The following is a 12670-nucleotide window of genomic DNA, read 5'->3' as shown; positions in this document are numbered from 1 at the left end:
ACAACCACAACCTTGTTCCCGCTAATCAAGGATATGGCTACCAAAATCAACCCGTAAATAATAACCGTGAACTAGTTCCTGCTGCTCCGCTGGAACAATCCACAGCCGATAAAACAGCTGAAACTTTTCTGATATACATGAATCAACATAATCAAATCCTAGCTTCTATCCAATGCGGTCTTTGTTTTGTTAGCTTCAGGGATAAAAGTCAAAAGGGCGTGTTCCCTGGCCAAGCAGTTCCAAACCCTAAGCCTACAAACACTGCCTTTGAACTTAGCAATGCACTAGGATCTAGTAATCCAAGGCAGGGTGAGGTAAATGACATTACCACTCTTCGTTCTGGCCGAACCATCGACAATAAAATACGTATGCCAGACGAGGAATCGACGAAAACCACGGCTGACGTCCTTCTAACTCCTACCTCGCAACCTATAACGGACGAAGTTGTACCTTCCAAATCTATACCCACATCCCTAGGAAAAGACGTCACTGATCCTTATGCACGATTCCGCCCAAAAGCTCCGTTCCCTGCCCGTTTGGTAAAAAACAAACATGACGAACATTTCGATGAGATCCGTGAAACCTTCAAAAATTTGACCATAAACTTACCTTTCCTAGATGCGCTTAAGCATTTACCCAAGCATGCCAAGTTTTTGAAGGACATGTGCACCACCAAACGACGTACGAATATTCCTCAACAAGCGTTCCTCACTGAGCAGTTTCCCTCGATTACCACTACTAATGGTGTGGTAAAGTACAAGGACCCAGGTCGACCAACTATACCATGCACGCTGGGCGACAAGTATACCGCTACGCGCGCTTTAGACCTAGGTGCGAGTGTTAACCTACTTCCCTACTACTTATTTAAACAGTTAGGTCTTTATGAATTAAAACCTACCAATATGACTCTACAACTCGCAGATCACTCCATCAAGTACCCAAAGGGCATAGTAGAGAACGTCATAGTCAAGGTCCAAGATTTTTACTACCCAGTTGATTTTGTCATTCTAGATAATCGGTGGCCGTGACTCCATTCCTATCATCTTGGGGCGTCCTTTTCTTGCAATCGCTAACGCTCTCATAAATTGTCGGGACGGTTCAATGACATTGTCTTTTCGGGAACCTTTCATCGAACTCAACGTGTTCAAATTAATGAAACAATTTCCCGATCCTATAATGGAGGGCGAGATTAGCTTGGTTGATAGTCTGGAACATGATTATTTCACAAACTCTTTTCCCCGGGAGATACACCAATTTCATTCTTTTGATAATCCCGAGTTTGGCGATGAATGAATCGCATAAAAGGATGTCCATGCATTATTAGAGTCGGTACCACTATTTAATCCCTACTTCTTTGCGTTACAACCGATTCGGAAGAACCGGATTAAGCTCTTTTCATTGAAAAGATGATCCCTCACGAATCCTTGATCCCCAATCCTCCAACTCGGTTTAAAACCTCTACCCTCTGATTTGAAATACGTGCATCTCGATCTCGATGGTAGTCACTCTATAATAATTTTTGCTCACTTGACTACCGGCGAAGAGGCACGTTTGATTCATGTCATTCGTGAACACCGCTCGCCATCGGATGGTCCTTAGATGATATCAAGGGAATATACCCTAGCATATGCACGCATCGCGATACATCTCGATGACGACAAAAAGACATCGCGAGAACCACAATGCCGCCTTTTAATCCCGCCATGAAGGAAGTGGTGAGAGGGAAGTTTTACGTTTACTTGATGCGGGTATCATATACCCTATCTCGATAGTGATTGGGTTAGTCCCGTCCCACGTTGTTCCCAAAAAAGTATGGCATTCAAGTTGTACAAAATGAAAATGGTGAGTGCATCTCCACTTTCGCATTCCATTAAAATGGAGAATTTGCATTGACTATCGCAAACTTAATGCGAGAACACGTAAAGATCACTTCCTCTCCCATTCATTGACCAGATGCTATAACGTTTTAGCGGTCATGTTTACTCTTGTTTTCTTGATGGCTTTTCCGATACTTCCAAATTGTCATCGATCCATCCCGATCAAGAAAAGACAACTTTCACGTGTCCCTTCGGAACCTTTGCATCTGAGGCCGAATGCTTTTTGGTCTTTGTCATGCCCCGGGCACCTTCCAACGCCAGATGCTTCAACTTTCACCCGAGACCCAACACACATCCCGGGGCGAGGAGTGAATCTCGAGGCTGACACCCATCCCAATTCTACCGAAATTTCGGCAGAGTTTCCTTTGTTTAATCGACATTCGTAAACCCTAAAACCTGTCATAAAACCTGTCATAACCTGGACATTTCATAATACCCTTCCAACAACCATATATATATAAACCCAACCTTCTAAACAACATTATATACATCCACCCACTGTTTAAGTGTAACTGCTACTCGAATACATCAAATAAATGCATCAAAAGGAGCTGAGCTCTATAAATATACAACCAAAATGCCTAGACTATCTCTATACAACCCAACTACGAACTTGACTCTGTCCTCGTCAAGCATAAGGGAATCCTCCCAAATCGCCATGACCATCATCGCTAGGGTTAGGAAAAACCTCCTCCACAACTGGCTCGTCTGAAATGTTAAGTAGGATGAGCAACAACGATGCCCAGTAGAAACACACATAACCAATAAATAGTCTACTTATAGAAAACATTTAAAACATCATGGGTTTCTATAATAGTATTCAAATATTGTGACTATGTATATATACATCACTAACTAGCGTAAATCATCTCGACATGCTTCATTGATATACAAAATAGAGTTTTCACAATCATCATACAACTATTGTGGCGGCGATCCTATTAGAATGGTGAGGATGCGGTAATACTTTCAGCCCCATCCGCGAGCAATCTCGTTTCGGACTTTTCGATTAGTGAACCATGCCGTTGTTTTCCTGATTTTACCGCGGGGAGCTGAAATGTCGTTGTTGTGTTCGTACACACAAAAAATCCCCAAAGCTTTTAGGGCTCGGGTGGGCCTCGTGGACTACCACGACCCCATACGGCTGTCACCTAACTTACGGTGGTCAACCGTTCGACGACGACCCAGACTGCTCAGATCCCCGACACAAGACACATCCGAGAGTGGACTAAACTCTCACTCCTCGCCTAAACCTCATCGAGGTAGCATGTAACCCCACACAAGCTAATCACCATACACAATGTGACACGCACAAACATGGTTATCTAGAAAAGTAGAAAAGGAATTCCCGGACTACATCCAAAGGATGCATCCCTTTAAAGGTGGCCTACCACCTCGAAGGTGTACACCACGGTTGGAATCCTAATAACACCAGTTAACTGTCGTCTCGAATTGCGACAACGGTTCCTTCTTTTTAGGAATTCACAATGTCTTTTCTAAATCCCTCGTGATAAGCATAGTAATATCTATATATATACTTTCGTATTACCGATTGTTTTCCAAATACTATAGATACATATTTAGATTTTCTTTTAAAACTCGTTGGTCTGTATGTGTGAGTTCCCGGATTTCCCCATCGATCACATACACCCTATGACTCCCCAAAACGCCGGTCATAGTAAATGATAACCGATGATTCCCAAACGGGAATCATCGTAAATAACAAACAAACTCTATCCCGGGGACAATCCAACCTCACACATATTTACAAACAACCGGGTAATCCTCACCACCATACAAAATCCATCTCTCTCGTCTCTCTATCGAGACAAGAGACGAACCCTTCCTAAAACCAGTTTTCTCTTTTAACAAAGAAAACAAATCTCCATTTACCCGATTTTTCCAAAACCCATTTCACCGAAAAAGCTATCTATATATACGGTTTATATCGAGGAAATACTGAAGGTGCAAAACATGAATATCATATATACATGCATGGTTGATAACGCTAACTATCTATTTCCTATTTTAAACAATTCAAATCATGCATGAAAATAAGCAGACCATATATTGGAATGTAGGTTCCTACCTTAGCAAGCTCCTTCTCCTCAAGCCCACTTAACCAAATCGAGCCCGCTTAACCGAATCAACTCGAATTCACTCCTATAACAGCATATACATATACGTCGGTTGTTAGAATTGATCGAACAACGAGGAATTATTATCTAGCGTAGGCCGAGAAGAAATCCCGACGTTAAGAATTTGGTTTCGGGTATTTTCTTTTTTCCTATAACTACGGTCAACAGAGCTACAAGCCATTTCGGGCACTGTTACTCTGACGGTCTCTACGGCTATTCCGGCCATGGTAGGCCCTCATATCGACGTCAATCCTATCACATCTCAATTCAAATTCCAAATTTTAACTACAACCAATCCCACGCCCTTCGATTCATATTAAATCTCTAGAAATTCACATTAACAGTTATAAATCGACATGAATCTCTCGAACTTCACATTAACAGTTGTAAATCGACATGAATCTCTCGAATTTGAAATGAATAACCAAATTCTTACCAAATCAGCAGCAAAAATCGCTCCTTAGCTTGCTTCTCCACAATTTCGCAGCTCTCCGTCTCCAAACCAGCTACTGCCGACATTAAACCCACCCCATTTCAATTATACTTCCTCAATACAACCAACTACATAAAAATCGAGTTCAAATTATTTACTGTAAGCGAAATTCACTAACCTTTCACTGAAACACGACGCACTGCAAGGATTTTCGGCTCCACCACTATTTCCCTCCACTTTAACTCCTCCAAACTGCCACTGCCGACCTTCAACACCCCCAACACAATCAATTTCAGTATTACACCCTCAAGCAATCGAAATTGAAGCTAACTATTTATTTGAACGAATTCAAACTCACCTTTCGCGAAAATACGCCGCCAATTCCAATAATTTTTTAATCCCCACACTTGATTGAGTGTTGTTAGTGATTGGGTGTTTGAATTCTTGGGTTGAATCGGTTGGAGACGAATTCACTCACCTGTCGCCGCGATTTGGCTTCAGTATGCTCGAATTTCCAAGAGATTTTGAATTCTCTCACTTCAGTTTAGTATTTCTAGGTTTGGGTGTGAAGAATTTATGGTTGGATCGATGGGAATTGAGAGAATTTCGGTTTCTCTCTCCTAGGGTTTTTAAAAGGTGCGAAAATTGGGGAAGAAGAAGTTAGGTGCGATTTTTTTTTTTTATTTCGCGATTTCGTTTGTTCTACTTGGGCCGATATATTTAGGCCCAAGCCCAATATATCCTAATTAGACTTAACGTCCTACTTAGTCTCCTAACCACTAACGAATTTGACGTCGCGTCGTAATTATTTTTCCGGCTCATCCCGCTAAATTTAATCTTCTATATTCTATCTCACCGCATGCTATAATGATGACCCAATCATGCGTGTAAGCTGTTAACTTCGTGCCCTTTCAAGACGCAGTAAAACCGCTAACCGCCATTTTTGGTCAAATTTTCGTATAAGATTTGCTTATCTAACGGGGCTTAGGAGTCGGAGTTAAGTTTCAGTAAGTTACGTACGTTTGAAATATAAACCCGACGACCAATTTACATAAATGACCCTAGATTTAATATGAAATTTACGAAATACCCTTAATAATAATTCAGGACTTTACATTCACATTTTCAGTGATATGGTGGAACATGGTATGGAAGTCTTCATGAACGATTTTTCCATCTATGGAAATTCCTTTTACAACTGCCTATCCAACCTTTCTAAAGTATTAACGCGTTGCGAAGAGAAAAATCTAGTACTCAATTGGGAGAAGTGTCATTTCATGGTTACCAAAGGACTTGTTCTAGGTCATATTATTTCGAAAGAAGGGATAGAGGTTGATAAAGCTAAAATTGTTAAAATTGCTTCGCTACCTTTCCCACGTACAGTTCGTTATATCCATGCCTTTTTAGGCCACGCTGGATTTTACAGGAGATTCATTCAGGATTTTTCTAAAGTTGCTCGACCTTTAACAAATCTCCTGCTTAAGGATGCAGTATTCGACTTCAATTTCGATTGCAAACAAGCTTTTGATACTCTAAATACCGCTCTAACTACCGCTCCTATCATTCAACCCCCTGATTGGTCTCAACCATTCGAACTAATGTGTGACACTAGCGACTTTGCTATTAGTGTCGTACTAGGCCAATGACGTGATGACAAACCCATTGTCATTTACTATGCTAGTAAAACTCTTAATGATGCTCAACGTAATTACACAACAACTGAGAAAGAGTTCCTAGCTGTTGTCTATGCTTTGGATAAGTTTCGCTCTTACTTAGTTGGAACATCCACCATCGTATATACTGACCATGCCGCACTTCGGTACTTACTCACAAAAAAGGACGCAAAACAACGATTGTTCCGCTGGATCCTTCTCTTGCAAGAATTCACCCTGGAAATCAAAGACAAGAAAGGAACCGAAAATGTCGTGGCCGACCATTTATCAAGGCTGGTTGGTGACATTGATAGTGATTCTGAAGCCATCTGTGATTCCTTCCCAGGCGAATATTTGTACTCTATTTTCTCATCTCTATGGTACGCGGATAACGTTAACTACCTAGTTACTGAGGAAGTTCATTCCTCTTGGTCACGCCCCGATCATAAAAAGTTCTTATCCATCAGTAAAATATTATTTTTGGGATGACCCTACCTCTTTAAGTATTGTTCGACCAACTCATTATTCGTTTGCATTCCCGACTGGGAGCACACCGACGTATTATCCTTTTGCCATGAACAATCTTGCGGAGGTCATTTTAGTGGAAAGAAAATTGCGGCCAAGGTATTACAATGTGGTTTTTACTAGCCTACCCTTTTTCGCGATGCACACGAACATTGCATAGCTTGCATTCGTTGTCAGCACCTAAGTCGAATTACCAAACAAAATATAATGCCCCTAAATCCAAACTTGATTGTGGAATTTTTTTTATGTTTAGGGTATTGATTTTATGGGACCTTTCCCTATTTTTCAAGGTTTTCTATACATTTTAGTCGTTGTAGACTATGTGTCCAAATGGATTGAGACACTCGCATGTCGCTCAAATGACCATAAGACTGTCGTGAAATTTGTTAAAGAAAACATTTTCTCTCATTTTGGTGTCCCCAAAGCTATCATCAGTGATGGGGGTACATATTTTTGTAATAAAATTTTTGGGTTTTTAATGAAGAAATATGGAGTTACTCACAAGGTTGCTACTCCATATCACCCACAAACGAGTGGCCAAGTGGAAGTCTCCAACAGAGAGATAAAGTCTATTCTGGATAAAATTGCCAACCCATCAAGAAAGGATCGTCTCTCGCATCGGATGCCTTGTGGGCATACCGAACAGCATTTAAGACACCTATAGGGATGTCTCCTTACCGCATTGTTTTTGGAAAACCTTGTTATCTGCCAGTTGAACTTGAGCATCGTGCCCTTTGGGATATCAAAAGACTCAATTACAATATCATTGAGGCAGGCGAGAAGTAAAAACTGCAATTAAATGAGCTTGAGGAGATTCGGAGTGATGCTTATGATCTCTCAAAATCCTACAAAGCTAATATGAAAAGAGTGCACGACAAGCACATTTTGTGTAAGGATTTTAAAATTGGCCAAAAAGTTTTACTGTACAACTCCATATTACACATTTTTCCTGGTAAATTGAAAACACGATGGTCTGGTCCTTTCATTGTGTCAGCTGTGAAACATTATAGGGCAATCTCTTTGCTTAATCTACAAGATAACAGCGAATTTCAAGTCAATGGACAACGCCTAAAATATTACCACGAATTACAATCACCAGATGTTGAACAGACTCTTCTTCAGGATCCGGTCTACACAGACTAGATATTTCATTTGGCGTACTCAATCTTGTTTCTATAGAGGGTACGCCATTTTGGTAGCCGGGCCATCTTCTATCTTATGATCTTCATAGTTCTTTGAAGTGTGTGGTTGCAAGCGCTGGAACCTTAGTCCACGAGGCAAGGATGGACTATCCCCTAGTTCAAGGTTGGGGCAATGTGAGTTGATGCATGTATATATTTGTTTTACGTTTTGATGTAAAATAAATAAATAACCTAACAGTGTGCTACTCTAACAGTGTGCTTCTACTTTTATGATGTATAATATATAATGTGTTACAATAAATTTCTGTGGAAGATGTCAACTATATTTTTGCTCAAAGCCTCTCAGGTATACTCTTTCTTCCTCTTAACACTTTGAGGACACAGTGTCCGACTGTTTGGGGGGTGGTGAGAACCTTTTGCAAAAATTAGGCATGCATAGTTGTATATAGTTTACTTCATGTCTAAATAAACGTATTTAGTGACAAATTCTCGTTTCCCTTTCTATGATGAAAAATATTTAGAAATCTCACCCTAGCATCAGAATTAGGACTTGCTCTTAGAAACTTAATTTAATACATATGCAATAGTTTTTACATCTTTTCATGAGCATTTATGTACTGACTATCATTAAATGTACACAACAGTAAGTTTCTGGGACCCACAGTTAGACAATTTAATTTCCATATCCTGTAAGAATCTAACCAAAAGCCTCAAAATGTGTGATATATGAGTAATGACACAGAAGAGTAGTTCTTTTGAATAGAGAAGTTCACACGTCTACTTACTTGATCTCTACCCAAATCCTAGGAGAGAATTTAGGCCTTCTTTGGATCGATATAGCCAAAAATTCACACCTGTAAAAAATTTACCGCTAATCGCTCCACTGAACCTTTCATTTATCCTTTCTACTTCACCAAAAAATAAATCATTACCCATCTATTAACCACAAATAAATAAGCCTACCTAGATGATGAGTATGAGAAATAAGATGAAGTGCAGAAAAATGAAGAGAAAAACCTTGTCACAAATCAAAATCAGTTACCTATTTCAGAAGAAAAGAAAAAGAAAAAAATATATATAGAAATATGTTTCCAAAATCGAAAAGAAATATCAAGGTTAGAATTCCCCCCAAAAATCAAATCAAAAGGGAATACAAAAGCTTGAAAAATCCAAGTATGGAAACCCATGTTAGAAGCAGGAAAGGAAATAAGGATTCTCTAGTATAAATATCTCGAAGACCTTATTCTCTCATACTTATCATTTTTGAATTTTCCATTCCAGTTTTTTCTACACTACCTCCTAAGCCCCATAACACCTAATAAAGATCTCTAGCTCAATTAGGAGTAGGATAGTGTGATAATAAGTAGTAGTTGTGACTTCTCAACCTCGGCTCCTCTGACTATATATGGAGTATGTGAGGAAACGTGTGCCCACTGCACACTGGAGATAGCAAAACTTTAGTGGAAAAATAAGAGAGAAATTGTGTTTCGACACATACCTGTGAGAACCTATTTAAGGACGTTATCCAAAGGATCCAGAAACAGCCCTGCTTGTACATTTCATTATAAGATCACTGCATGCATGCCCATACGAAGATGTTTTGATTATTGTATGTATATTAACTTTAAATTCTAAAGAATTAAATCATTGTTTCCCCCGCTAGTGAGATGTCTAGATACCTGAGATTAATTAAGGAAACAAGCCTTTAATACTGAGTCGTTGTAGTATAAATGAAGTTTGTGAGTATCTTCTCTGGAAAACTCTCACGAGGCTATAACTCGTCCACTAGGGAATTCCTAGTGGTTCAAGGCCTTGTTGCATACGATTGAATGCAACCGCGACTCCATAAAATGAGATTTAGCTTAGGACAACACATTTTTTACCACTTATCATTTTAATGTCTCCTCTTTGCTTGAGGACAAGCAAAATGCTGTTTGGGGGTGGTGTGATAAGCACCCAAAACTGTAATATTAAACCCCGAGAGACATAGTATTTTGGTCGATTATGTGTTTAATAATCATGTAATAATTATATTTTTCGTGCTTTTGCGGGTTTCCATTTAAAATGAATATAATGATAAAACATGCATCGGGCACGGAATACTTGAATATTTGAAGTTTCCCTCAACCCCAGTGAAGCCCAACAGAGCCTCACTAGAGCCGAGGTTTCCAAAAAAACAAAACCGGTCTTGACGGGTCCACATATAAAGAAGCGAAGAAACTTCCAAAGCTCAATCGATAAATCGGGTGCCGGTCGTGGCGACAAACTCCCCGTTGGCTAGTGAATCTGCCAGAGCTTAATTATGGCGACAAACTCTACGCAAAAGACAAAGTTGTAAAACACCAAAATCGGTGCCGCTTTTTGGACATACTAAGTGGGCCCACTCTGGGCCCAAAAGGCATGACGAGTCAGCATAAGCAGGTGACAAGTGATGGTTTTAATTTGGTGCCACCTCGCAATATAGAAGACACATACCAGTTCAAACCAGGTGGTTTGAATTGAAATTAAGCTAAAGGATGAAACCTTAATAAGGGGAAAAGACAAAATTTAAAATGATAAAAACAAAACTTTGATTCTCAAAGTTTTGAACGTTTCAATTAGCTAACAAACAAAAGCCAATTAAATCCTTCACGAGACATCAGCCTATATATATGAGGGGGTCGCCTTTGATATTCTTCCTTCAGCATTTTCATGCTCTAGCATCCGCTTAGCAATTAGTTAGTTTTATTTCAAGATTTACATTCCGCCATTTTCATTCCAAAGACTTAAAATACTGTAAAGTCATTTTATCCTTAATAACAGTCATTTATTTTATAGTGTAATTCATGTCCTGCATTTATTTACTTAATGGATACAGTCAAGTTTTATTATTCCTTCAATGACCATGAGCTAATCCCCCCCTCCTCAGGGGGAAGGTTATGCTGCTCGTGTGAGAATTCGGATTGACTCTTTAATATTATAGAATCTCTACTTAGGAATTAGGCATATATTAGACATCCGGTCCCAAAATAATCGAGATCGCACAAATTTGGAGAGTTTGATGCTCGATCAGGTCGTCGTCGGCGCGATCTAAAATGTCTCTCGCTAGCGACTTTTATGGTGTCGACAACTCCCCAATTTGTCCAAATTGATGTGGAATCGAGCCGAGCTGAAATGATATTCCGAGATGAAATATTAGTTCAACTCCTTATGCTAGTGCGATCGCGGCTCGAGATGTGGGCATGTGCTGGGATCAATACTCGGCCGTCTCCAAACACAAGGCAATTAGAGATGTAGTGATGTGGTAATATAAACTGTTTAAAAAATGATTCTTGCATGAGTATGACTAACTCTCTCCCTGTTTCTCTATCTTTGTTTACCTACATATAAATCACCGTAGTAATTTACATTATTTGCATTACCGTTAATTTAATTAAAACCAACTAAAAAACCTAAAATCCTACTCACCAAAAGTTGTAATTCCAGTTGTGAACCTTTTCCGAGCCCTAAGGTTTGGACGATCCCTTACTCGACCTATCATACCAAACCCACGTGAGTAAGGTAACTTGACTAAAACGTACAACTATACGGACTTTGGACTTTGGACTTTGGACTTTGGTCTTTGGACTTCGGACTTCGGACTTCAGTGGACCTCGAACTTAAGGAACTAAGTAACTAAAAACAAATAACGTACAACTAAGCGTTTTATCACGCTCCCCAACGCCGAACATCTACATCCACATGCCTCCCCTCATGTAATGAACCACTACGTGCTTAATTACCCTAAGCGGGATATCGCATACCAGGTAACCCCCACACGAACGTCATTACGTGGATACTGCCACTATTCGGCATAAAATATCCTGCGTCTCGTTCTAATTTTGCGAACGAGATAATCAAGCCACTATTCGGCTACGCCAGAAGGGCTATTCAGATTCACTGAAATGCCAGAAGGGCCAATCAAATCACATACGCCCTTCACATGGGCCAATCACATGAGTTGTGGTAGCTAGGTTCTAGGATTTTCGTTACGTAATTTATTCAGGTATCATACGCATATATCTCATAACAACTTTTATTATTTCGCGTGCCAAATAAATTATTACACTAAGCCACAATCCTGTTGGAAATATTCACAAATATTACACTACCTCATAATAGCATATCACAGATATAACGATGTAGCGCTTACATTTATTTTTAAAGATATTGCATTTAATAGATATCCTAACATATGATATCATTTAACAGAACAACAATTTTCCCATGCCATACCACATAATATCACAATTGTTCCAAACTTACCACATAACATTTTTATAGCGTTTTAGGAATATCATGTCTCTTACAATTTCAATCTTGTCATGTGTCAAAAATTTCACAATATCAACGTCAAATCTTTCTTAGATAATGACAAACAGTTTATACATGCTTCCACAACATGTTACCGTTGGATTAGTCCATAAAATTAATATAACAAAAAGTAACGCAATAAATAGTCAATAGTCAAAGGGTTGACTGGTCAACAAGTCAAGCCCAACAGTCGATCACCAGAGCCAAATCGGTGGTCATCCAAATAGGTCCTAACCCAAACTCGTGTTTAAATACTTCAACCCATTGTCCTAATCCAAATAAATAAGACAAATCCCCAAAACCAAAGCCCAAAAACCTAAACACTTAAAGACTCAATTGGATCCATTTTTTAAGTCATATGGACCGGCCCAAAACAAAGTTTGAAACTGGCCCAAAAAATTAATAGATTTCGGCCCAACAGCAACTAAAAAAATGAAATTAAACTGGCCCAAAACTTTAATTGGTTCGGCCCAAAGAACTTAAACTGAACTGGCCCAAAGAAGACTAATCTAAACTAGCCCAACCCAAACAAACCAACTTAGGTCCGGCCCAAGGCCCAACAGAGAAGTCA

At 39.5% G+C, this 12670-nt stretch overlaps 1 long non-coding RNA gene across 1 annotated transcript; it reads right to left on the bottom strand.

Moving 5' to 3' along the window:
* Positions 1-2347: 2347 nt before the first annotated feature.
* Positions 2348-4665, bottom strand: LOC147489341 (uncharacterized). Its single transcript, XR_015203312.1, has 4 exons — positions 4627-4665; positions 4452-4524; positions 3967-4040; positions 2348-2585 (listed from the first exon to the last, which is right to left on the bottom strand). It is a non-coding gene; the product is annotated as an uncharacterized LOC147489341 (long non-coding RNA).
* Between the last annotated feature and the right edge of the window lie 8005 nt (positions 4666-12670).

The sequence above is a fragment of the Coptis chinensis genome, chromosome 7, assembly GCF_015680905.1.
Source record: "Coptis chinensis isolate HL-2020 chromosome 7, ASM1568090v1, whole genome shotgun sequence".
Taxonomy (NCBI): Eukaryota; Viridiplantae; Streptophyta; class Magnoliopsida; order Ranunculales; family Ranunculaceae; genus Coptis; species Coptis chinensis.
Note: the sequence above shows the minus strand (reverse complement) of the source record. Positions and strands in the feature narration are given on the sequence as shown.